The sequence below is a fragment of the Pinus tabuliformis genome, chromosome 1_1, assembly GCF_031772625.1.
Source record: "Pinus tabuliformis cultivar Carrire ecotype Pingquan chromosome 1_1, CPIR1, whole genome shotgun sequence".
Lineage (NCBI taxonomy): Eukaryota > Viridiplantae > Streptophyta > Pinopsida > Pinales > Pinaceae > Pinus > Pinus tabuliformis.
In genome coordinates, this window is record NC_142297.1 from 399,942,272 (window position 1) to 399,968,938 (window position 26,667).

Here is a 26,667-nt window from a genome sequence, read left to right on the forward strand (position 1 = left end):
TCCATTGTGCTTGTGTGAAGAGCTCCACCACCTCCGGATTTTCTCTTAACTTTGTTGAATCAGTGGGTTCTCTTCTGATGAACCCACCTGGCATGGTAGAAACTGTTGCTTTAACTAGAGGTGGCGAACGCGGAAGAAGTTTGGTCTACTGAGACAGAGTGTAGAATTACGCTTCTGTCATGCACAAAATTCACAAAGCTTTCCCCCGAGAACTTTTAACACAGCCAACTATACTGACAGCCTGTAGGACGACAATTCATGCACGGCAGACAACAATTGCAACAATTTTCTATGACCAGACTGTAGACGACGATTCTGCCACCTTCAAAAACCAATTTCATGGAGAGTTCAGGCTTACCTTTCAATCCGCCACCTTTTGACGTGAGGAACCTGACTTCCTGTAGAAACAGCTTTCCTGTAGGAGCAGCGTGCGATTTCCGGGAATACTGCAGCGGGTCTGCGCTCTTGCTGTAGCTTCACAGGCATTCTGATGGCCAAAGGCTCGGAGTATCGAACTGCAGAGGGATCCGGATGATCACTCGAGTCGCAAACGGTGAATGATAAATGCATGAGGTTGATAATCTAGCCGATTAGATTTGAATCGGCGGAATCCGTGGCGCGGGGGTGAGCTGTCCCTGCCGGACCGTTGGACGACGTCATCCCATCATTCTTCTATACGTTTACTTACTGCCGCATCATTCCCCGCAGATCCGCCGCCGCCATTCTCGTTAGAACTCGTTTCTCCCGACGGGATTGCTCTCACGTGTGTGCTGCCCATTCCTTTTGTCATGGCCGCCACGCAAACATCCGACTAGACCATTAACTGGTCGACGTGGCCAGTCAAATGGCCATACAGCCGCTCAACCCATTCACCTCACACTTTGCAAACAATTTCAAAGTAAAATTCATGCAATCTGACGGAGGAAAGGGTCGAGACACTTACCTGTGCGGCTGCAACACGAGTTTTCGGCTTTCGGACGATGATGAGTGGATTCGTTTACCGCTGATGAATTTGCACAGGCCCGGAGGTTCATGTTTACAGGCTGTCGTCGATGGATTTGATGTTGTGGCTGCATGCGCCCGCGTTTTCATTATATATGGCCAGCGCTATGAATGGTGTACACTCTAGCGGGCTTAACTGTTACAGGACTCCCACAGGATGTCTTGTAACAGTTTTTCCTCCTCGGGTGCATGCTGCACGACGAAGGATTTGGCCTCACGATCACGCTCCCAGAGCTCATGGATGGCTGGGATAGATATGGTATGACATCTCAGCATTTTTTTTATCTTAAACATTGCTTTCTCTTTGATAACTCAACGATCTGCTTTGCTGGTGCAGGTAACTTTATTGCATGTCGACAAGGATGGTAGAACGAGGTGACAACAGTGTGCAAGGGTGACAACAGTAGCTTGCATGCATCCAAACCGATCCTTAGTCATTAGATCTCCTCATAAAATGAATTCTGGGCCATCCCGAACTTCTACAGGAAGTTTCCTGTAGAAATACAAAGCTTCCTGTAGAAAGTTTGCGTTTCCTGTAGAAAGTCTGCATCTTCCTATAGAAAATCTGCATCTTCCTGTAGAAGACTCAAGCCGTGATGAAATTGTGCACATACCTTGGAGAAAAGGAGTATTCTTGGAGGAGGTGCTGGTGAGGTCTCCTGGCAGCATGATAAGGACCCTTGGCTCTGAGTTGAGAGGCCTCCTCTCCTCCATAGAACACCTGCAACCTGCATGCAATTTTACATTATGAACTTGCTGTCCTTGTCTTTCTTGCTTATTGTTTTTTTTTCTCTTTTTCTCTTTTTTCTTTTTTCTCTTTTCTTTTGAAAGATAACAGGGGCGCCTCAATGAGGTTTTCACCCTTGCCATCTGCCCTGAGCGCCTCAGAGAGGTTTTCACTCAAGGATCTTGTTCAAATCTTTTTTTTCTTTTTGAAAGACAATAGGGGCGCCTCAACGAGGTTTTCACCCCTACCACCTGCCTTGGGCGCCTCAGAAAGGTTTTCACCCAAGGATCTTTATTATTTATTTATTTTTTTATTTTTTTAAATCTTTCAGGGTATGCCCAAAGCAGATACAGAACCCTTTTCTATGACCAATACAGATTTCTCCATAGTTTTGATGAACTCTTGTCTTGAGAGAGGTTTCCTATAGATCTTCAATCGATGCCCATTGACAAGCATGGGGATGGCTTCCTCATCAATGGTTCGAATAAGAACAGATCCATTGTCATGGCATTTTTCCACTGCATATGGTCCTAGCCATCTGGTTCTCAGCTTCCCCTTGAAATCTTTGTATCTGGAGTCATACAACAAGGCCCAATCTCCCGGCTGGAATTGCTTGTCATGGAGGTGTTGGTCATGCCACACCTTTCTCTGAAGTTGAACCACTTCCGAGTGAGGGAGGGCCTGCATCCGGTGCTCATCCAATCCATTCATCTGCAATAACCTTTCTTGTTGTGCATGGCTGAGATCTAGGTCCAGCTGAGCTGCCATCCTTAAAGTGTTGTATTCAAATTCAATGGACAGCAAAGCTTTCTTCCCATAGACCAGCTCATAAGGTGTGAAGCCGGTGGTGGTCTTCCAGGTTGTGTTATAAGCCCATGTGGCCTCAACCAGGCGATCTGCCCAGTCCTTTCTGCTGCTGCTCACCACCTTAGTCAAGATCCCTTCTAATGCTCTATTGGTGACTTCCACCTGCCCATTTGCTTGAGGGTGATAGGGGGTGGAAGTCCTATGCTTGATCTTGTGATGAGCTAGTAGGTCTTCAATCAAGTTGGATGTGAACTGGCTCCCTTGATCGGTGACTAGCTCTCTTGGGTAGCCAAACTTGTAGAAGATGTTTTCTCTTAAGAACTCGGCCACCTTTTCTTCTGTTGTTGCTTTGATTGCTTTGGTCTCTGCCCACTTTGTCAGGTAGTCAGTACACACAATGATGTAAGACCTTTGCCTCGAAGGAGAGTTGATTGGACCCACAAAGTCCATACCCCACTTCTCAAATGGCTCAAGAGTCACTTGAGGTTGGAGAGGCATCTCATCCCTTTGAGTCGGTTTCCCCATTCTTTGGCATTGGTCACATTGGCTGATATATCTTCTAACATCTTGATGAAGTGTGGGCCAATAGTAGCCTGCCTACAGGATTTTGAAGGCAGTCCTCTTTGCTGCAAAATGTCCTCCACAAGGCCCATCATGACAGGTGAGGAGGATATCAAGGAGTTCCTCCTCCCTTACACAACGCCTTAAGATCTGATTAGGGCCAAGCTTGAACAGGTTGCCCCCGATCCAAGTAAATGATGCACTTTTTCTGATGATTCTGCTCTTCTCTCTTGAAGATAGGTGCGGAGGGAACTGTGCGGAAACAAGGTAGTTTGCTATATCAGCAAACCATGGAGAGAGTACTGAGATAGCAAACAGATGTTCATCGGGCATCTGGTCATCCACTATTCCATCCTCATCTACAGACAAATCCAATCTAGATAAAAAGTCAGCAACAACATTTTCTTTACCTGGTTTGTCAACAATGGTCAAATCAAATTGCTGCAATAAAAGTAACCATCTAATAATACGAGCATTCACATCTGGTTTATTCATTAAATATCTAATTGCAGCATGGTCTGTATGTACAAATGTTTGATAGCCAGTGATATAATGTCGGAACTTGTTCAGTGCATGGACCACAGCCAAGAATTCTTTCTCGGTTACAGTGTAATTCATTTCAGCTTTGGACAAGTTTTTGCTAACAAAGTAAATGGCATATGGAAGTTTTTTTTCAACTTGTCCTAAAGCTGCCCCTATGGCTTTGTTCGAGGCATCAGTGTGGATGTGGAAAGGTAGGGCCCAGTTTGGACCTCCCAAGATTGGGGCTGACACCAACTTGTCCTTTAATTCATTCAAACTCCTCTGACAATCGTCAGTCCACTTAAACTCCACATCTTTTACCAACAGGCCAAACAATGGCGAGGCTAGCTTGCTGAAGTCTTTAATGAATCTCCTGTAATACCCTGCTAATCCTAAGAAACTCCGAACATCCCTTACCTTTTGGGGAGGTGGAACCTTCTTGATGAGAGCAATTTTGTTAGGATCCACTTGCAACCCTTGGCAAGAAATGGTATGGCCTAGCAAGGTCCCTTCAGTCATCAGGAACTCACATTTTTCAGGACTAAGGGACAGGTTCATCTCAATGCATTTGGTTAGGACCTTTCCCAGATTGGACAATGCTTCCTGGAAGTTGGACCCATAAGGGGTGAAGTCATCCATATAGATTTCCACCGCATCATGGACCAGCTCCGAGAAGATGCTCAAGACAGCGCTCTGGAAGGTAGCAGGAGCATTGCATAGCCCAAAGGGAAGAACTCGGTAGGCAAAGGTACCCCAAGGACAAGTGAAGGTGGTCTTATCTTGGTCTTCCGGGCTGATTTGGATTTGATTGTACCCGCTAAACCCATCTAGGAAAGAGAAGAACTTCTTTCCTACCAGTCCATCCAACACTTGATCTATGAAGGGTAGAGGGAAATGGTCTTTCTTGGTAGTTCAGTTCTCGGTAGTCCACACAGATTCTCCATTTCCCATTTTTCTTGGCAACCAACACCAGAGGGGACACCCATTCACTATCTGAGATGGGGTAAATGAATCCGGCATCCAACAGTTTTTGCAATTCTTCCTTGATAATGTCCTTAAGGGTTGGATTCATTCTCCTCTGAGGTTGCCTAATCGGCTTACAATCCTCTTTGATGTATATGTGATGGGTACAGATCGAAGGATGGACTCCTTTCATCTCCTTATAGCTCCAAGCAAAAGCATCTAGGTGACTGGCCAACAGGCTACACAGCTCCTTTTCCTGGGAAGGAGATAGGGAGGAGCTGATCTTTAACGTTCTCTCAGGGCCGAACTCCACATTTTTGACTCTGGGAGTGACAGGGTTGGTTGTACAAAGATCCACTAAGGTGCTGGCTTGGGCATCCTCCATCAATTTCTCTAAGGATAGTGCACTGGAATGTGGATTCTGGATCAAAGTCTCAATCAAGTCATCCTCGGTTGGGGGGTCTCTTCTAGTGGTGTCTAGGGTGCACAAAGGTGCTGAGTACACCTCATCCTCTTCTCCTTCCCCCAACCACAATGGTAAGTCATGCTCTAAGGAGGGTTGGGCAGGAGGATATAGGACTAGCTGCTTGGACATAGGGCCGTTTTTGATGGTCATGTTTCCTGCACGGCAACTAATGTAAGCATCTGCAGTGGCTAACCAAGGCCTTCCCAAAATAAGAGGATATCCAGTAAGCTTTGCCTTGGGTTGCAGAACCAAGAAATCTGCAGGGTATTCCCAAGAGTCGATAGAGACCAAGACATCCTCCACAATCCCTTCGGGAGTCACAGTGGAGAGATTTTCTAGTTGCAGTACTGTCGAGGTCTTCCTCAAGGAACCCTGAAGATTGAGTTTGAGCATGGTATCCCTGGTCATCACATTAATGGCAGCCCCCAGATCAATCAAGGTGTGAGGTATGATGGTGCCATTGATGTGGACATCTACTACAGGACTCCCAGGATCTAGATACTTTGGGCAGATGACTTGTCCTAACATAAGGTCAGACAGTTGTCCCAAGACATTGATGGTTCAAGCATCTCTCTTTCGCCTGCCTGGGTGTTTGAAACACTTTTCCTTAACCAGTTTGTTGTATATTGGCACATCCTTGATGGCTTGGAGAAGTGGTATTTTCACACACAACTGCTTGAGCTCTCCCAGAAGCTCATCCTCCTCTGGGTTGGGTTGTGTGGTGGCTGTTAGTCTCTCAGGAAAGGGTGGAATAGCCTTTGGTTTACTTTCCTGTTTATCCTCCTCGTCCTCTGGGGGAGGAGGTTGGCGATCTAGAAGAGTCTTTCCAGATCGAAGATTGATCTCCTGGATCTCCACAGCATAGGTAGGACATGATGTTTCCCTAGTGTATACCTGCTGGGCCTGTCTATTGTTGGGGTTCGAGTTCGGTTGAGCAGGCATTTGAGGTTGCCTTGGAGGAGCAGGAGGTAATGGCTGAGGTTGAACTGGTGGTGGAGGCAAAATGGCGGGAGGAGGGTTGTACTGGGGCCTCCACCCCAACTGAGGTGCATTCCACTGAGGCTGTGGCTGGGCATGTGAATGATATGAATGAGTAGTAGGTTGAGTAGGGTACTGAGGTGGATAAGACCATGGAGGAGGCATAGACCAGGAAGGATGAGCAGGGGGACCCCAGGAAGGCATAGGAGTCGACTGGTTGGGGCTGTAATAAGCTTGAGGTGCCCCTTGCATCCCGTGCTGGTAAGGTCTAGGTCCTTGTGGCCTCCTTTGGTTGAGGTAATAGAGAGGTTCAGTGGGAGCTTCTGTCCCTTGGTACATAGCTTTAAACCCAGGTAAGGTTGGACATTGATTTGTGGGATGGTCCTCTTCACAAACGAAGCACACTTCAACCGAATGCAATGGGCATTCGTTCTTAGGGTGTCTCCTTGTACATCTAGTGCAGAAGATAGCCAAGGCCCTCTCAGCTTCTTCCTCCTTCTGTTGGATCCTGAATGTGTCCAGTTGCATGGCGATGGTCTGTCTCACCTCACTCTTAAGATCTTCTAATTGATTTTCAAACTCATGTTTGGAGAAAGGAATACCAGCTGAGAGAGGGTTGCCTCTACCTCGTTTCCGGGCTGCCCTAGAGTGGTTTCTGAACACAGTCTTGATGTCCTCATAAGGCAGCTGGTAAATATCTCCCCCAGCTAACATGTGACGGGTATCTAAAAGGTCTTCAGGGACTCCTCGGAGCAGGACCAACTTGAGGGATTCAGGGTCAAGTGTGCACCTGGCCCGCTTATAGCTAAGTTGGAACCTCTCCTCATAATCCTCTAAGGACTCATCATTTCCCATGGTCATCCGAAAGATTTCTCCCTTGGTTTCCTTGGACCTGCAGTAGTCCCAGTACTTGGTATTGAAAGCTTGCTGCATCTGAGCCCAAGTGGTGATACTATTCCCAGGTAAGCCCATGAACCAGCGTAATGCTGCATCCTTAAGGGTGGAAGGGAAGAGTTTCAGCTTCTGCTCATCTTCAGTATAGTCATAGGTTCTACAAAGGACAGCAAACTCAAACAGGAAGGTATCAGGATCTTCAGTGGTCAGTCCATGGAAGTGAGGTAGAGCGGAGGGACTAATGTTTTTCATTTTCATGTCTCCATTGGTTTCTCGGATGGGGAAGGCACCTTCTATTCTCTCATCTTCTCTTCTATTGTCAGCCACAGCTTCAGATGGGATGGTCTCTAATTCTTCTTCTATTATAGGATCTTCGTATATCTCAGGAGGTTCACCTATAGGTTCTTCTGGATCACTGTCACCTAAGAAGAGAGAAGGGTGACTCAGTGATGTGGTGGGGGTATTGGGTAGGAATTTGCCTGTTTTATCTCGGTTCCTACGAGGCATGAAATGGAAAGACTTTTTGATTGCTTTTGTTTTTTCTTCTTTGGTACCTGCAAAATTGAAACAGATTGATCTAAAACTAACTATCTTACTGAAATAAAGATGCAGAATTGAATTGAAAGCAGGAAATAACTAATCTACTTTGCTCAAATGAAATTGCAGGAATGGAAATGCTAGTCTACGCTTGCAAAATTGAAATACTAATCTACGCTTGCAAAATTGAAATTGCGGAATTGAAATGCTAATCTATGAAAGCAGGAAATGTCTATGCTACTTTTGCAGAATGGAAATGAAATAAACTACTTGGCAGAAAGCAAGAGTAAGAAAATAGAAGAAAAGCAACAATTACTAATACTCTGACACTTCCCCGGCAACGGCGCCAAAAAGATGGTGGGCTCCAGTATTGTAGCAATAATGCTACAACTCCTGGAGCTTCCTTCTCTAATTTTATCAACCCGGTAGTTCGTAACAAACTTGGAAGCGACGGTGCTGTATGCACAAGTACTAGCTCTTGTCGCAGCTGTCACTTGGTCAGCTGGCACAAGTCCGCTAGGGCTCAAGCCAACTTCTATATGTTCTTAGAAGAAGCTTTCTAAATGATGGACGAAGGCTATCTCAAAGGAAATTAACCTACTTTGCAAGAATGAACTGAAAGCCAACCAAAACATGGAAACCCTAGTAAACCCTAATCTGACTAGTTTAATCTCTATGATGCAATGGTGGGAGTGCAAACGTCTAGAAATGATGCCATTACTTCTAGTGAGATGAGATGCATGAATTTAAACTACTTTCATTGAAAAGAACTCATTTTTGTATTTTTTCTCAAGTGGGTGGAGTTATTGTGATTGTGCTTCTTACTAGGTCTTGACTGTGCAGGGGTAGTTCAAAGGGAGGAAGGCTTGGGAAAGGTCAGGAGGGCTCTGAGAGGTTCCAGGGGATCCATCACATCATTCCACAGAAGTCCACAACGTTCAGGTGCTTGGCAACCGTGTTTGCAGGCTTCTACAGGATGTCTGCAGGGGATCCTACAGGAAACTCGGGATTTCTGCAGGAAGTCTGCTAACTTCTACAGGATGTTCTGCAGTGGGAGTTTTGGGTGATGGAGGAGTGAAGGAACTGTATGGATGGATGGGTAAGATGAAAGAGGAGCTTGAGATGGCCTATGGACAGAGAGGTGAGGTGGAAAGAGAGCGGATAGAGCTGGTTGGTGGATAGAAGGGTGGAAGCAATGAAAGGTCAAAAAGATGGAGCTATGTGAAAAGTAGAAGGGTTGGAAGGCAAACGAGTTGAACAGAGGATGAGTAGATGACTTTAGGCGCGGTTTAGAAGAAGAAGAAAATAATAAAGTGATGCTACGCAGTGTAAAAGAAACAAATCCTCTATGTCTTGCACAAAACCAAGAATTCATCAACCTATCCTAACTGTGTTATTAAACCAACGAACAGCAATGTAAATTGTGGAGAGAAATCGTGCATGGTGTTGGAACGAAGAAGTATTGCTCAAGATCAGAATGCATGGACTGTTTTATGACTGAAATGATTGTGTTGCAGCTTGCATGAACGTATAAGACTGCGTTTTTTTGGTGGTTGGTACCGTCCACACCCCCAATCTCTAAACAGAGATGACAACAAGTGCACTATCAACATTTTCTTGGGGCTCTGATGAATTACAATCCTCCTACTCTAATCTAAGCTGCTGAAAGCACTTTAACCATAATCTAATCCTACTCAATCACATTAAAGAAATTAAATCAACAGACTGTGTTTTTCAAATGCATGTCAAAACAAAGAAATGAAGTGCTGAAAGGAAAGACAAGTAACAATACAAGGAAAAGGAGGTCTATTGCTCTCAGGTTGGGCCCTAACCTGAGAGCTATAGCTCCCTTAAGAACTCAGAATTGAATCCAAAGCTGCCTGCCTTTATTAAAAGATCATAATCATGAGTCTAACATCATGCCAAAACTGGCTTACAAAAAGCAAAAACCGAGCTGTAGCTCGTACTCAGAAATTGCAACAATAGTTCAAAAGTTCAAAAAGCTCCTATCAAAGGCTACAGCATACATGATGAGGATCAAGCTGGCTTCCTCAATTAGTGGAGCTTGGCTGTCCAACTAAAAGTAAACTGTTGTTCCTGTAGAATCCGTTGGCTGCCTTCTAGCTCGGTGGGGATAGCTGTTGGAGCTCGGAGTTAGGGTGGAGATCACGAGGAAGGTCATTCAAGACTGTGGAAAACCTCCCTATAAACCCGCAATGCCACCTTTGCTATCTCCTTGTCTCCATCTGCGTGGTCTTTGCTCCCTTTAATGCCAAAAAACCTGAAATCATCATGTATTAGCCACATAGATATAATGCCTGCCCTTCTTCCTACAAATAACACGAATATACTAAGAAATGATGCATAAGTGATAAAAGATGAGGGGTTGAGCGAGGTAAGTAGGCCAAATGAGCCCAAATTGTTACCAAAAATTGGGGCTCATCAATCAGGGATGTACATTATTGGCTGGGCAAGTTAAGGTTCGGGCGAAAGTAGCCTAGACCTGCCAACGGGTGACCGAAAACATGAGAAGGTTTGAATGCATGGCGAGATTGACTGTAAGAAATAATGAATGATCATGCATGCAAAAAGTGAGTGCAAGATTCAGAAAGCAGGAAAGCGAGCATGTTTGTGAAGTGAGTCGCCACAACAACCACTGTTAGTGTAGAAATAATGTCATGCATGCAACAATAGTGAGATGAAAAGGAAAACTGAAACAATGTTTCTACAAGCTAAGATACATCAAAATGATAGCAAGCATTCATTGAAACAAAATAGACAACACCCACACAAGCCGAAATATAAAAAGTGCCAAAAAAGCAGCAAAAAAGGTGAAAAATAGATTTACCCGGAAAAATTGAGTACTCTTGATATACTATTAGATATCTAATTATAATTATAATATTATCCTATAATAATATTAGATACTATTAGGGATATATTATTATATTATATATCTATATATTCTATTATAATATATACTAATTATAGTATATATAATAATACCTGGGATCCTATTATCCCTATAATAAGATAATAGTATATATTGCCTTAATATTAGGATAATATATACACTATATATTAATAATAATAGTATATAATATATACTATAGGCATATATATATATATAATATACCCTAATAGACAGATAGGGATATAGGGGTATAGTATAATATAATATAATTAATACTAATATATTAATATATACTATAGGTACCTTATATATATAGAGAGAGAGAGGTTACCCTAGGGTATATAGGGATATATATAGGTATGTATATCCATATACCTATAATAATATTAGCGATATATATTAGTATCGCTATATATATTAGCATTATAGGGTATCCCATATAATATATACCCCTAATATATTATAGTATCCCTAGGATATTATTAATACTATATCCCCTATATATTAGCTTAATAATATATTATGCTATAATATATATATCTTAGACTAAGTATATTAACTATTAATAAATATAATAATAATTAATGTTATTAATATAAGTAATAATAAAGGGTCCCCTGGATCTGGATGGAGACTCTACGGTTAATCGTCCACGAGGGTTTCGGTTGAGGTTTTTGGGTACTGCATGATACCACACATCACCCATAGATAGACTCCCGTAACCCTGTTGACATATTCAGTCGTGCATTGTACCTTTTCTACTTACTGCTCACATTTTTACCTGCTTGCAACCTATCGAGGCGTTGGGGGGTTTTTTATTATCTACTATTAGCATTATCTCACCCGGATGTTATCTATCATCCGTCTACTTTTATCCCTATCTCTGGCTGTCTGTTACCAGTTTGGATTTTCCTTCGTTTTCCAGCATTTTCGAGGTTTCCTTCATTTCAAGGTGCAACTGTCAACATCGATGACCTTGATGCCATCAATTATTCTCAAGATCCATTGGAGGGGGTTTACATCTAGTGTTCCACATATTCCACATCTGTAGGTATGTATAGCTCTGGCTTCTTTGGAAATTTTCCTACATTATATTATGCAGAAACATCACGGTCACAACATGTTGTTCTTCCGTATGACCCGCCCACATGGCTGTCGTTCTCTACTCCTCCACACTCCCTGACTACCCTCGGTTTAGTCTCAGACTATCTAAACACTAACCCTAGTTTGGAAATCCCTGTTTCTAAGGTGCCGCCCCGACAGGTTGTCCCACAGTCCGTGTCTGCTAGATTTGTCGGCTTTCCTCATTAGGTTTCCATTGCTCCACATTATGGCAATTTCACCGCCATTCCATCGCACGCCAGTTCCTTTCCCTTAGTGTCTGAGTACCCTAACCCCTCCTCGTCAAACCCGAACCTTACCCCTGTATCCTCGAGCCCTTTTCCGGGTAGGGTACCGCATTAAGCACATCACTTGGGGTCTAAGAAGAAGTATAAGTGCTACAAGTCCAAGGTGGATGACATTTTCCTCAGGTTGGAAGAGGACATCCAGCGGGGAGAGACTATGGATTTCGTCGACAGAGTCTTGGTAGGGTGCATCAGAGGACGGAACTACATGGCTACTCACCTAAAGACCTAGGCAGCAAAGGTTTGGGGACACAATCTGGTGGAGATCCCTTTCGTGCAGACATTTGTGAGGGGATGGTTCACACTAAGATTTTCCCGTGCTAACCATACCAACTGGGTTTTATCCTCCTAATGGCATTTGAACATGCCCTGGTCCTCTTCAAGCGTTGGACACCACTTTTTGATCCGGAGACTGAGCAAATTGGTATCGGACTAGTATGGATTCAACTCCTGGGTCTCCCTTTGTAATATTTGTCCAAGGATATCTTTATGCGGATTGGAAATGTTATCAGCTCCTACATGGAATATGATAAATCATATCAATACGTAGGTATGATGGTATACGCCAAGATCCTTATCAATCTAGATACTCGGGGGGGCTTACAGGAGCATATCACCATAGAGTGGAGGGATACCTCCCGCAAGCAGATAATTGACTATGAAGGCATTCCATATCGATGTCGTAGATGCCACAAAGTGGGGCACTTATTCAAGGATTTCCCTCTTATTCGTAAGAACAAGGGTAATAACTAGATTATGGAGACGGAGATGCCCAGAGGGGACCCTACTCTGCCCGACAAGGATATGGAACCGGCGAAGGATGACAAGGAGGCAGAAGACCCTCAAGGAGGACATGACAAAGTAGGCATTGATAAAGACACAAACCCACCATCGCCTCCTCCACTGACGATCACCAGTCCAACAAAGGAGGAAACTTCTCAATCGGGTATGTTATCTTCTTCCTCATCACTCTTTTCTTCTGTATATGGTATATCTGAAGCTTTTCCATCCCATTCAAACATTATTGCATCCCCTCCTCCTTTATCATCTACGATCTCCTCATCTACTGTAGTAACTTAGGGTTGAGTTCCTCCTTCCTCCCTTCATTGCACTCTTACCCTTCCCCCGCCTATCATTGCCCCCTGTTTCCCTTCACTTACATCATCCTTCCTCCCTCTGACCCCCATCCCCTCCCCCCATGTTTCCCCTCGATAATCACTTCACTCCAGATCAAAGGATAGAGGTTGTGATGCAATTAGTTTGGACCTAGAGGTTACCCCAGCCTCCCACAAGCCCTCTAAGGGGTGCCGATATCATCTTATTAGAGCCAGACACACTGCAGGTGAAGAGGTTGCCCTTGGGTGACAAAAAACCATAGATAGGGCCTTTAGAGAAAGGAACGGACCTCTCCCTCACCCTCCATGAAGTTTCTTTCCTTCAACTACAAAGGGATTCCTATCTCTCCTAAAAAACTAGCGCTCAGAAGATTGCTTACTTCGAATCAAGTGGACATCATTTTCTTACAAGAAGCCCTTTGTTCTGCTAAAGCCCTTATTTTTACTCTTAATTCTTGGATGCTAAATTGGACATTTCATGCCCTGGACGTGACTGGGAGATTTGGGGGTTACCGCTATTGGTTTATGTAACAAATATATGGATCTCAGGAATTTTTGGGGAGGTAGGGGATATATAGGAGTGGATATATATGCCCCTACATTAGATTTTGAAGTTCGTATTGTGAATGTATATGGACCTTGTATGGATAGGGCAAATTTCTGGAGAATTCTTCTAGATTCAGAACTCTTGCAGGCAGACAATATCATACTTAGAGGTAATTTAAATTTCTCATTGGGCTTCAGTGAATCTTGGGGCCACTCAGCCCAAGTAGAGGGACTATCTGATACTATATCTACTTTATTAGAGGAGCATCAGTGGGTGGACATCCCATCTGCCAGGACACAACATACATGGACAAACAACCGTAGTGGAGACCAAAGTCTGGCAAGGAGACTAGACAGATACCTCATGAAAGAAGCTTTCTTAAGCTCACATCCTCGCATCTGACAGTGGGTTGGAATTGGAGGTATCTCTGATCATAGGCCAAGTTTCATGGAGCTAGAAGACATAAATCAGAAATTAAAAGCCCTTTCAAATTCAATGCCTCTTGGCTCAAGGACCCTTCTTACATTCAATTGGTCACTGACTTTTGGCAGTCCAACCCTATTCCGGAACACGAGGATCATACCGAGGGATTCATCAGAAAATTGAAAGAACTAAAAGGGATCTCCAAAAATTGGGCACATTAGAAATGGAAGAATGATGACAATACACTACGGGATGCAGAGTTGGCCATTACCACATATGAGACCTCTTCGGATGGCACTTTCTTATCTCAGGAATGTAAAGAATACTATACCTCCCTCATCTCGAAGATATCACAACTTTTGAAGCAAAGGGAGGAGAGCTGGAGACTCAGGAGCAGGGCTATCTGGCTCATTAAAGGAGATGACAATACCAAGTTCTACCACAAATTTGCAAATGGTAGGAAAGCCATTAACACTATTTGGGAACTCCGTAGTGATCAAGGACAAGTAGTTACATCGCAGCCGGATTTGGCTAGCCTAGCCACTGAACATTTCAAAAGCATATACAAGGCACCTAGGGCCGTAAATATTATGGAAATCATGTAGGTTGTAGAACACTTTCCTAGATTTGTGGAATAGGAGGATACAGAGGACTTGTTGATGGAAGTGACGAAGGAAGAGCTTGAGGCAACCATTAAATGGTTTAAGAAAGACAAGAGTCCCAGCCCGGATGGGTGGTCTATGAAGTTCTACATAGCGTTTTTTGAAATCCTAGGCGATGACTTGCTCAAAATTGTGGAGAACTGTAGAAGGAGGGGAAGAATATCATCCGCCATTAAATCCACCTTTATAGCCCTTATCCCGAAATCCAACAATCCTTCCTCCTTCAATGATTTTAGACCCATTTCCCTTTGCAACTGTCTATACAAGATCATCGCTAAGATCATTGCAAACCAACTAAAGCCCATTCTTTCTAGACACATATCCTCCGAACAGATTGCTTTCCTTCAGCACAAACAGATTCATGAGGCCATTGCCATAGCCCAGGAACTCCTCCACTCAGTACAGATGAGGAAGCAAAAAGGCATGGTTTTGAAGGTGGACTGTTATGAAACCAGCTCAAGAAAAGATAGAAAAGATAGATCAACACCTTAGAATTCAGCCTCTTCGAGGGGGAAACCTCCTTTACATTACATAAATGAACAATTCTTGGATGATACAAATGAAAAGACCTCGTTTCTATATATAGGAGTCTAAGGGGTTACAACATAATCAGAGCCGACATCACAATAATAATGTGAGGGCACAATAATAACAATAGTGGGCTTCTATGTGGCACAATAGTAACAATATGGGCACTACATGGGTACATCAATATAATAAGTGGGTTATACTAACAACAATAGGGGGTTACACTAGTAGTATAGGGGCCTAACATGCCCCTCTCCTTCAAAAAGCGTTGTCCTCAACGCTTGAGTAGTTCTTGATGCTTCTGTATAAAATTCTTGTCCTCCCATGTGGAATATTCAGCGGGGAAGTTCTTCCACTTGATGAAATACTCTGAAATTGATCGATTTTGTAGCTGTTGGGTTCTTGTTTCTGTGACTGCTCCAGGTTCCAATATGATTTTTCCTTCCTCTTCAGTTTCTGACAATATTGCTTGAATTGGGATCTTTTGCAACTTTTGAATAAGTGGCCATACTTCTTCGCCCTTCTTCCATTCATCCCTTGCTTCGTTTATCCAATTTGGTTGGATAATATAAATAGCAAAAAACAATGCTTCCACATCCTCATCCTTGAAGAGTATTCTCATTCGGTAAGGTCGCCATTTTTTAAGTGCATGTAGTATTGCCAACATTTCCTTCTCATAAATAGCTTTCTTGAGATGTAGCAGTAAAAATACCCAATCACCTACATCAAAACATTTTTCACTATGATTTTGATCTACCTGTTGTTTCGTTTGATTTTGCACCGAAGTGGCGTTATCCTTTAAAAGTTGGAGAGCTTGCTGTTGATGCTCGATGTGATCTTTCTCTGCTTGAACCTTTTTCTTCTTGATATGTCCTTCTACCTTTTGAGGAGTGGTAATTTCTTCCCGTCCTTTACAAGATATGGTTGGATTCATTTCTTGATGCTCAATGTGATCTTTCACTTCTTGAACATTTTTCTTCTTGATGTGTCCTTCTATCTTGATAGTTTGAGGAGTGGTAATTTCGTCCATTGAATTACAAGATATGGTTGGATTCATTTCTTCTTTCTCAATGTGATCTTTCACTACTTGCACCTTTTTCTTCTTGATATGTCCTTCTATCTTGAGAGTTTGAGGAGTGGTAATTCTTTCCAATGCTTTACAAGATATGGTCTGATTCATTTCTTCTTTCTCTGGGGTGGTGTCCTGGCGTATATCCTCTTCTTTTGATGTTTCTTGATCCTTTTCTTCCTCCTCTTCATATTCTATGTAAAATAATTTCTTCTCAGCACACCTATGACCTTTAGTGCATTTGCTATCACAATTGTAACAAAGCCCTTTTTCTCTTTTTTCTTCCAATTGTTGTGGTGTAACCCTTGTAGGTTGTGGAAGGCTGGGAGAAACAACACTTCCATCTTTATAGTTGTGAGGGGTATGCTTCCTGGTTTCCATAATTTTTCTTTCCATTATGCCACAAAGCCCTTTTACTCTTTCCAATTGTTGTGGTGTTGCTCTAAAGAAGGTGTTGCTATTTGTAACCTCATAATGTGCTATCATTTCCTCCGTGAAAATTGACCACGTAACAAGTTTTTTACAAGAACAAAGCCCTTCATACCATAAAAATTGATCTGGTTCTAAATACGAAGATGCAATACATACCTTTTGTAACAGTTGTACACCATGTAGATCAAAATATTGCTCCATTTGAAGTATCCAATTTACTGGATCCTTGCCATCAAACTTCCTCATCTTTCTTTTTCTTGATTTTAGAAGCTCGACCTTGAAATGACTGTAACTCTGTATTTTTCAATCACCTAGTTCTGAATTTGTGACCTGCAGTATCCCTCTGTTTCCTCTTTCCAATGCCACAAGTCTGACCCAAATTGGATTCTCCAAGGAAGAGTTATGCGAAATCTCCCGCAGTGACTTGATTATAGACTAGTTCAGTAGAGCGAACTTGTACGACGTGCCACGAGTCATTGTTTTGACCTTTGGATCTGAAAAACACTCACAAGAAACTACATTCCGTCCTTTTTCTGTACCTTCTTACAAAAATTCAATCCGATCCCCAGAGAGAAAGTTATGATGATTTTCCCCAGCTCACCTATTTTGAATGTAATTCAAGAGTCTGCAAAAAGACCAAATTCCTCATATCATAGCTCTGCAAATATCGCGCGAAAAGCTCTGAAATTCGGACCCGAGGTTAAGCGCGATTTCTTCTCAAATGGGTTTTTTTTGCGACTTCTGAAACGTCACAGAAAAAAAGTTATAGCGAAAATGCCACAAATGACCTGTTTGGAGCAGCGAAACCCTAGAATCCAAAGCTCTAATACCAAATGTTATGAAACCAGCTCAAGAAAAGATAGATCAACGCCTTAGAATTCAGCCTCTTCGAGGGGGAAACCTCCTTTACATTACATAAATGAACAATTCTTGGATGATACAAATGAAAAGACCTCCTTTCTATATATAGGAGTCTAAGGGGTTATAACATAATCAGAGCCGACATCAGAATAATAATGTAAGGGCACAATAATAACAATAGTGGGCTTCTATGTGGCACAATAGTAACAATATGGGAACTACATGGGTACATCAATATAATAAGTGGGTTATACTAACAACAATAGGGGGTTACACTAGTAGTATAGGGGCCTAACATGACTAGGCGATGACTTGCTCAAAATTGTGGAGAACTGCAGAAGGAGGGGAAGAATATCATCCACCATTAAATCCACCTTTATAGCCCTTATCCCGAAATCCAACAATCCTTCCTCCTTCAATGATTTTAGACCCATTTCCCTTTGCAACTGTCTATACAAGATCATCGCTAAGATCATTGCAAACCAACTAAAGCCCATTCTTTCTAGACACATATCCTCTGAACAGATTGCTTTCCTTCAGCACAAACAGATTCATGAGGCCATTGCCATTGCCCAGGAACTCCTCCACTCAGTACAGATGAGGAAGCAAAAAGGCATGATTTTGAAGGTGGACCTTTCTAAGGCCTTTGCTAGAACAAATTGGCTCTACATTAGATTATTGCTGAGCCACCTTGGCTTTCCTTATGCATATATTAAATGGATCATGTGCTATATTAAAGATGTATCTTATAGTGTATTATTAAATGGGGAAGCCACACCTCTTTTCCTTTCGGAGAGGGGCCTCAGGTAGGGATTCCCACTTTCCCCTTTACTTTTCTTACTTATCATGGAAGGATTAAGCAGGGTTATTATATCAGCTTGCAATAGGAATCAATTAGCTAGAATCAAGATCATGGAGAACTATACACTCACCCACCTCTTATTTGTTGATGACATTCTGACTTTTTTAATTGGTAGTATTGGTGATTCCACGGTCCTTCAGAATATTTTCAATCTCTTCCAGTAGGCTACAGGGATGATTATAAATGACAGTAAGTCCACGATTACAACCTTTGGTTTCTCACAACACGAGATTGTATTTACCACACAGTGCTTCACCTTTACATTACAGAATTTGGAAGATGGTCTAAAATATCTAGGTTTCAGGCTAAAGCCTCTCGGATACAAGATTGCGGACTGGACTTGCCTCATTGCAAAAGTGGAAAAGCGCTTGCAGGTTTGGTACCATAAATATCTCTCCCGTACAACAAGATTAGTCCTTATAAAAGCTATGATTGAAGCCACTCTTGTTTTTGGGATGACCCTAGCCTAGATACTAAGGGGTATACTGAACAGACTACAAAACATTTGCTACAGATTCCTATGGAAAGGAAATCAACCGGGTAGGTTATTTGCCTAGGTCAAACGGGAGATGATAGCAAAACCAAAGAGATGGGGAGGCCAGAGCATTAAAAGGTTAGATTTATTCTCCAAATCTCTGGCGGCAAAGCTCAGATGGCAACTCATCACTACAAACAACCTCTAGTCCCAGGTTGCACAAGTGAAATATATCTAGCCTATGAACCTGATGGACTAGTTCAGATAGCAGCAGAGAATAAACAATAATATATCCGATATATGGAAGGTTGTTATAAATGCAATACCACTCATTCGGGAAGGCATTACATGGATAATAAAGGAGGGTAATGCGGTCCGCATTGGCGCAAACCCATGGGTTGGTTGCGGTAATGCACACAGGCTACCTGCAGATTTGTTAAGGCACTTACATAGCAGGGATATTACACACATCAGGCACATCAGTGACAGCAACAAATCCTCCTTTCCACAGCAGGCCTGGAAAATGGCTCTTGATCTAGACATTCCTATACAATGGCAGCAAGATTGGCATGATTACATGAAAGCTCTTACACAAGCACACATTCGGCTAACTGAAGGATCGGATGAGATTATATGGGCTTTTTCCAAACACGGATCATACTCTCCCAAAGAGGGCTATATGAGATTGATGTAACCTTACAAGCCCTAGAACATCAACCTGACTTGGAAATTACTCTGGAAGCTCAAGGCTACTCCTCGATCCTGCTTACTTATGTGGAACATTTTGTTTGACAAGATTCCAATGGGTTTAAATTTGATGAAAAAATCCTTCCATGGCCCCTTCTCGTGTCATTTGTGCTGTAATGATGAAGAGAGTACTAAACATCTCTTCCTTAATTGCCCCACCTCCAAGGAACATTGGAACTCCATTATTGCTCACTATCCAAGCTTAAAAAACTGGCAGGGACTTGACATTAAGGATGCCTAGAGCACATGGTGTGAAAACCAAAATGGCAAACCCAGGAAAATTCCTCTCCTTGTTTGCTGGTCATTATGGATTATAAGAAATCAATATATTTTTAATCATAAGATACCCCATTGGCCTTCCATCCTGATCAATACTATTGTAGATTATGATCTTCTTCCTGAGGAGGACTCTAATACCCCTTCTCATATTATTAACTAGAAAACATTGACAAAACAAAACCGTGGGCATATTTTGATGGTTCTGCACAGGAGGCGGGATGTGGTGGCGGTGCCATCCTCTATCTAAATGAAACCCATTGCTTCAAGATACAAATGAGATTAGGCATGGGAACAAAGTTACAATTTTGCTAAACTTTGCACTATTCAACATCTCATTCATTTTGCATTAGAAAATCATTACAGACATCTTCAACTGTTTGGTGACTCCAAAATTATTTGTAATTGGTTAAGTAATACATCTCACTACAATGCTTTTTCACTGAGGCATATTTTAGAAGAGGCACAAAGACTGATATCTACTTTTGACTCTTTTGTCTGTTGCCACATATACAGGGAGTGAAATTTGGGTGCAAACTTCCTTTCCAAAGAGGCAGCACTTAGACAGAGTGATGATTGGCTGATACATGAAGAGATTTATGAGAATTTCCACCAGCATTATCACAGGCCATTTGCGGAACACAAAGAAAATGGTCTATAGTCCCTATAATTTTTGTTTAACTTGTATATATTATGTTTATTTATAACCTCTATACTACATGAACTACTCTGGACATATCGTTCCGTTTTTGATACTTAGATTCTATCTCTGAGAAGAGACAGAATACAATTTCAATTTAATTTTCTCTCTATTAGAGAGCAGGCATGGGAATAGTATAATTGTCAACAAGACTCCCTACATGGAGATACAACTGATCCTTTTTTGGTCTATTTTTGAACTCGATAGGCAACTCTGCCTCCATATGAATATGCACTAGCATCTATAAAATGTAATTTCTTATATATCAATAGAAATTACGACCTTTTTCCAAGGGAAAAAAATAATAATAAAGGGTCCCCTAATAATCAAGTTTAATTCAAAGAATGCTAGGACAACATGTACTTCATATCCTAAATTCCAAAGGGTCTAACCTAGAACACTTGTTTCTCATGCATAAGGCATTTCTTGAATGTTGTGTTCATTTAGGTTTCACTAATAGCTTTTGTCTTCCTTCCTATCATCACTACCATAGCATAGGTTGTTCGGAAACAAACAGTCCTCAAGGCATACATCTACTTTTTTGTTGTTATCATGTATAAATGTTGTGTTATATCTCAAGCTTAAAACAAGGTAATTGAATTACATATGACTAGGATAGAAAAGTGCCAACATCGTGAAAAGTTGATTAAATGTCAAGGCACTATGTCCCACCTATTCACATTATATTATATAGTAATATATTAGTATAGAATAGATATCACCTAGTATATAGTTAATACTAAGATAATATTACTAGTATATATTATATTATACCTTATAGCTAGTAATTAAGTATATTATCTATATACTTATTAGTATAGGGGATATATAATGGGATATTAATATACTATATATTATATTAGTATATAATATACTAATAGTATGCCATATATATATATATATATATATATATATATATATATATATATATATATATATATATATGATATATTAGGGGTAGTATAAAGATACTAGGGTATTAATATATAGGGATATATAGTATCCCTTATAGGTATTATATACTAATAATACTATATTAAATATATACCATGTATATATATATCTGTGCGTGTGTGCGGTGGGGTGGGGTGGGGTGGGGTGAGATATATGTATATATTAATATATATCCTATAATATTATATATACTATATTAGTGTACTATATCCTAGGATTAATTATGATACTATTACTTTAGAATATCATAGTATTATAATATAATGGATAACCATATATTGGTTTCACTATTATTCATATTCCCTATTCAATATGCATGACAAAAGACTAAATTCAAAAATTAAATTCCCAATGTTAAATTATGGATAAGCTACAAAAATCTTTAGTTAAAGACAAACTAATATACAGTAAAATCCAAAACTAAAAATAAATAAAAGATAAGATATAAGAGAATACCAAAAATAGTATCTTGTTGTTGGGCTTTCTAAAAAATACAATAGAGGTTCTAATAAGTAGAACTATGTTGGAAATACTTTAGAAGTTTCAACGAATGACAACGAAGTATAAAATCCACAAAGTGAATTTTAACCCAAGGTTGAAAAGAAATATATATAAATAAAATTATCGCATCATAATATTAATAATATCCTATATTAGGCTCTCTGACATCTTAGTATATTAAGTGCTATATACTATATATAAGGGATATCCTAGGGATATAGGTATATGGGGATATCCTATATGCCCCTCATAATACTAATATACCCTATATCCTAATATTATATATATATATATATATATATATATATATATATATATATATATATATATATATATATATATATATATATATATATATATATATAGGTTAAATCCTTCCCCTAGTGAACCATTAGGTAAATTAAAAAAAAAAAAAAACAATTTATAAAAACTAATTTCATTAAATTTGAAAGTTACAGAAAAAATTAAACTAAAAAATTATAAATTTTGATTTTGACTCTTTGTTTTAGGTTTATTAATTTTGTTCTAGACCATCCTTAACCTTCTAATTTACATAATTGCATTTTAAATATAGGAATTATAATTTTAAAAAGTGTACATGTCATTCAAAAAATTATTGAATATTGAATAATTCTCTAAAATATACTTTTTCATTCCAAAAGTGTGAATTTCAACTATAAAGTTATAGTTTTGTATTCTAAAAATTCAAAATTCTATTACAACTGTATTGTATGTCACTATTACTTTTATTGTTATTGTTATTGTTGTTATTATTATTATTATTTATACTCGTATATTATTATAATATAGGATAGTTTGTTATCCCTATATCCTTACCTATATGATAGTATATTAGTATTATGATAATATATAATTATATTGCTATTAGGATAGTATGATTAGTAATATATACTATATTATATTAATTATTATACTTATATTATCTCTAATATAGGTGATAGTATTATGTTATGGGATTAAGGGGATAATATTATATAATAATATTATATTCTATATCATTATTATAAATATCAATTTAATAATATATAATAGGGTTATTAAAGTAATAATTAAAAAAAAAAAAAAAAAAAAATTACATTTGTTCTTGAAATTATGTTTTCAAATTCTAGTGAAAAAAGTATATTTAATCTATAAGTTAGACTAAGCCTTAAAAAATATTTATTTTACTTTTAGTTATTTCAGATCTTTAAAAAGACATTTCTAGTCTAGAACAATCTTCTCTTAAAATAGTAGGATTTTATACATAAGATGTTCTCTTTCAAGTCTCTCTTTTAAAAACTATGTCCAAATTTCAAAAAAATGAGAAATTATATTGTGGAAAGTCACTTTATGATATCTTTTATAACAAAGTTAATAAAGTAATAGTGATAGCTACCGTTGGGATATATATGAGTTATGTGTGTGTGGTTTAGTGATCATTAAGTTACTAGTTCAAATTTGATGGAGCGAGTCGAAGGTGGGAGCCACATGTGGGGAATGAAAATTGTCCAGTGGGACATCTAGTTTCGATAAACCCTCACCTACTTGTAGTGATAGCATCTTGTAAGTGGGAAAATCATTTTTCTATTCAACATTAAGGTTGACATCCACTTACCCTTCACTTAGCTAGAAAAAAGGACAAAATTAATAACCATGATTCTGGAAACCTTAAAATAAGGCGATAAAATCATTTTTCTATTCAGTATTAGGGATGACTCTTATTTAGGTTTGGCTTAGCTAGAAAAAAAAAACCAAAAATAGTAGCCATGGGTAGGAAAACATCAAAACACTTTCATAATAAAAGGAACAATATAGTTGAGCATATCTTACAACATTTTAAGTGATTGTTCTTATTCTCTTTTCATTTTTTTTTTTGAAGATATAGGTGCTACTAGAATGCTAATCTAGTTATACAAAACAAGTAAGGTTGTTTGAGGAAATATATATGAAGACTTTGTTCAAACTTATGAAGAGTTGGTTAGTTTAAAAATTTTGAAAAAGGTATTCAAGTTTGCAAGACTCCGTGGAGAAGGGAAAGTTTCATATCTGTAACTTAGCTTTATCTAGTTGAGATTATTCTATGCATAACATATTTATTGAATATATAATTAAGAATTTTAGGAAGATGAAAAGTGAGAAAAAATTACAATTATTTATTTAAAATTTTATTTGTTTATTTCATGCATACCTTATTTATTTAATATATAACTAGCACAACCACATTAATAAATGTGGTTGATGAACGGCGATACGCATATCAATTATCAATAATATTAAGAATTAATGTTATTATTAATAATATTAATTTAAATATTAAAAAAACATATTAATAATATTTAACATTATAATATTACTATTACATTAAATAATAATAATTAATAAATAAACATAATAACAACAATTATATTAATAATCATGTAATAGATTATATTAATACTCATTTAATAAATTATTATGAAATAAACATTTATAAAAAATCAAACAACAATTTAAATGTGCTTGATAGGAAATTCAACTTTAAACACTCTACCAGAACACACTTATTAAACATTAGCCTCTTCCAAAACACACCGAGACCGATGACAAAAGTTGCACCAATTGAAATCAACAAGATAATGATAACGACCATTCATGCTTTCCAACCAATCCCTTCTCATATTTTTTTCATGTTTGCATAATGTTGAAAAGAAAAAGATAATGAAATATGTAAACCATCTATTGATTTAACTCTTGATATAGTTGTAAATTTCAAAAGAGTAATATTAAACCTAGGGGATAAATAATATAAACCCTAAAATAAACATGCTTAACCATGATTTGCGAGCATTGATTTTCATACTGAGATTATGTTTGTCACAATGTGACGTTGGGCCATGGTTGGCTATGGTTCATGTTCATATTGAGACAATATTTGGCACGTTGTGACATTGGACCATCGTTGATGATGGTTAACCATGATTGTAAACCCAAGTGATTCATATTAAACCATATAATTAATATTATAAACCTTATGAATAATATTATACCCTAGGAATGTGAACCAAATAAACCCAAGGGATTGCTATTATAAACTACAGGGAATAATAAACCCAAGGGATTAATATTATAAACAAGGTATATAAACCCTAAAAGGATTGATATTATAAACCCAAGGGATAATAAACTAAAGGGAATAATATTAAACCCAAGGGATAAATATTATAAACCCTTAAATAAATATTTGTCACAATGCGACGTTGGAATATGGTTGACCACGATAGATTTTCATACTGACACAACGTTTGTGACAATGCCACGTTCGAAAATTTCCCACCATCATTGACCATGGTTGATCTCCATATTGAGACAATATTTATCACTATGTGACATTGGACCATGGTTGACCATGGATGACCATGGTTGTGACAATGTGGCATTGGGCCAACAGACTCTTTATCATAATGTGACCATGGTTGAGACAACATTTGTCACAACGCGACGTTCGAACATGGTTGACCATGCTTGATTTTCATATTGAGACAATGCTTGTCATAATGTGACATTGGTTGATTTTCATATTAAGAAAATTTGTATCACAATGTGATGTTGGACAATGGTTGACCTAAAGATTAATATTATAACCCCTATGAATAATATTATACCCTAGGAATATAAAGCCTTAGAAGAATAAACCCTATAAAATATTATTTATATATTTTTTTAATGAAGAAAATCAAAATATAGTGCAAAATCTTAGAAACAAATGAATAATATATAATGATTTTTCAAAAATAAATTCATACAAAATAAAATGAAACGAAATAAGAATTTGTAAATTCATTTACTATAATTTCATTTGAATATATTTAATCTTTAAAAAATGTATCATGTGAAACATTATTCATGGAATTTTAAATCTATAAATTTACAATTTGTTAATGTATGATATATTTCAAAAATTGATAATTAAATAAATAAAAACAAAAACCCAATTTTATATTTTTAGTTCATCTATTTTACTTATAATCAATTTACAATATAATGTATTTCAGATTTGAAAAATAAAAGTACATTTCAAAACATCAACCATAATTTCTAAATTTCATAATTTATTAATCATGGAGGAACCTATCATGGAACTTATTTATATAAAAAATGTACTTCATAACTAAAATATTTCAATGTCAACTAATATGTACAATGAAAAGAAATAAATTTGCATGGTTAAAACATTTTTAAGCATTTCAAGTAATGTTATTATTTTCTATTTGGGCTATATTTTTTTGTCAATTTTACCTTTGAGATACAAACACTTTTTTTTCTTGTACATTTTAAAAAAATTACACAAGAATAAATTATATCACTCTAAACACTTCTTAGATTTGTGATTAAAATAGATCAACACTGGTATTTAAATAAAAAAAACTAATAAGATCAGCTTGCAATTTGAAAATTTGTTATTGAATGATTGCTAATAATTCATTCATGCTACTTTACCTAATTCTACACTAATCCTACATTGAAAACCTATGATAGACCAAATTCATAGTTGAGATACTTTTATACTTTTGTATTTAAAAAGTAAAGAAATCTTCCATAGAACACTCCTTCAAATCATTAACATCTAAACCACACTTACTTACTAAATTTATAGTGGACACATAATTGATCTCGTGGAGATTCGTGGCATAAGTTGGTCAAACCTTGTACTCCCCATTTTTGCGGCGACACATATTCCTCTTGAGAGTTAAAGTCCCGT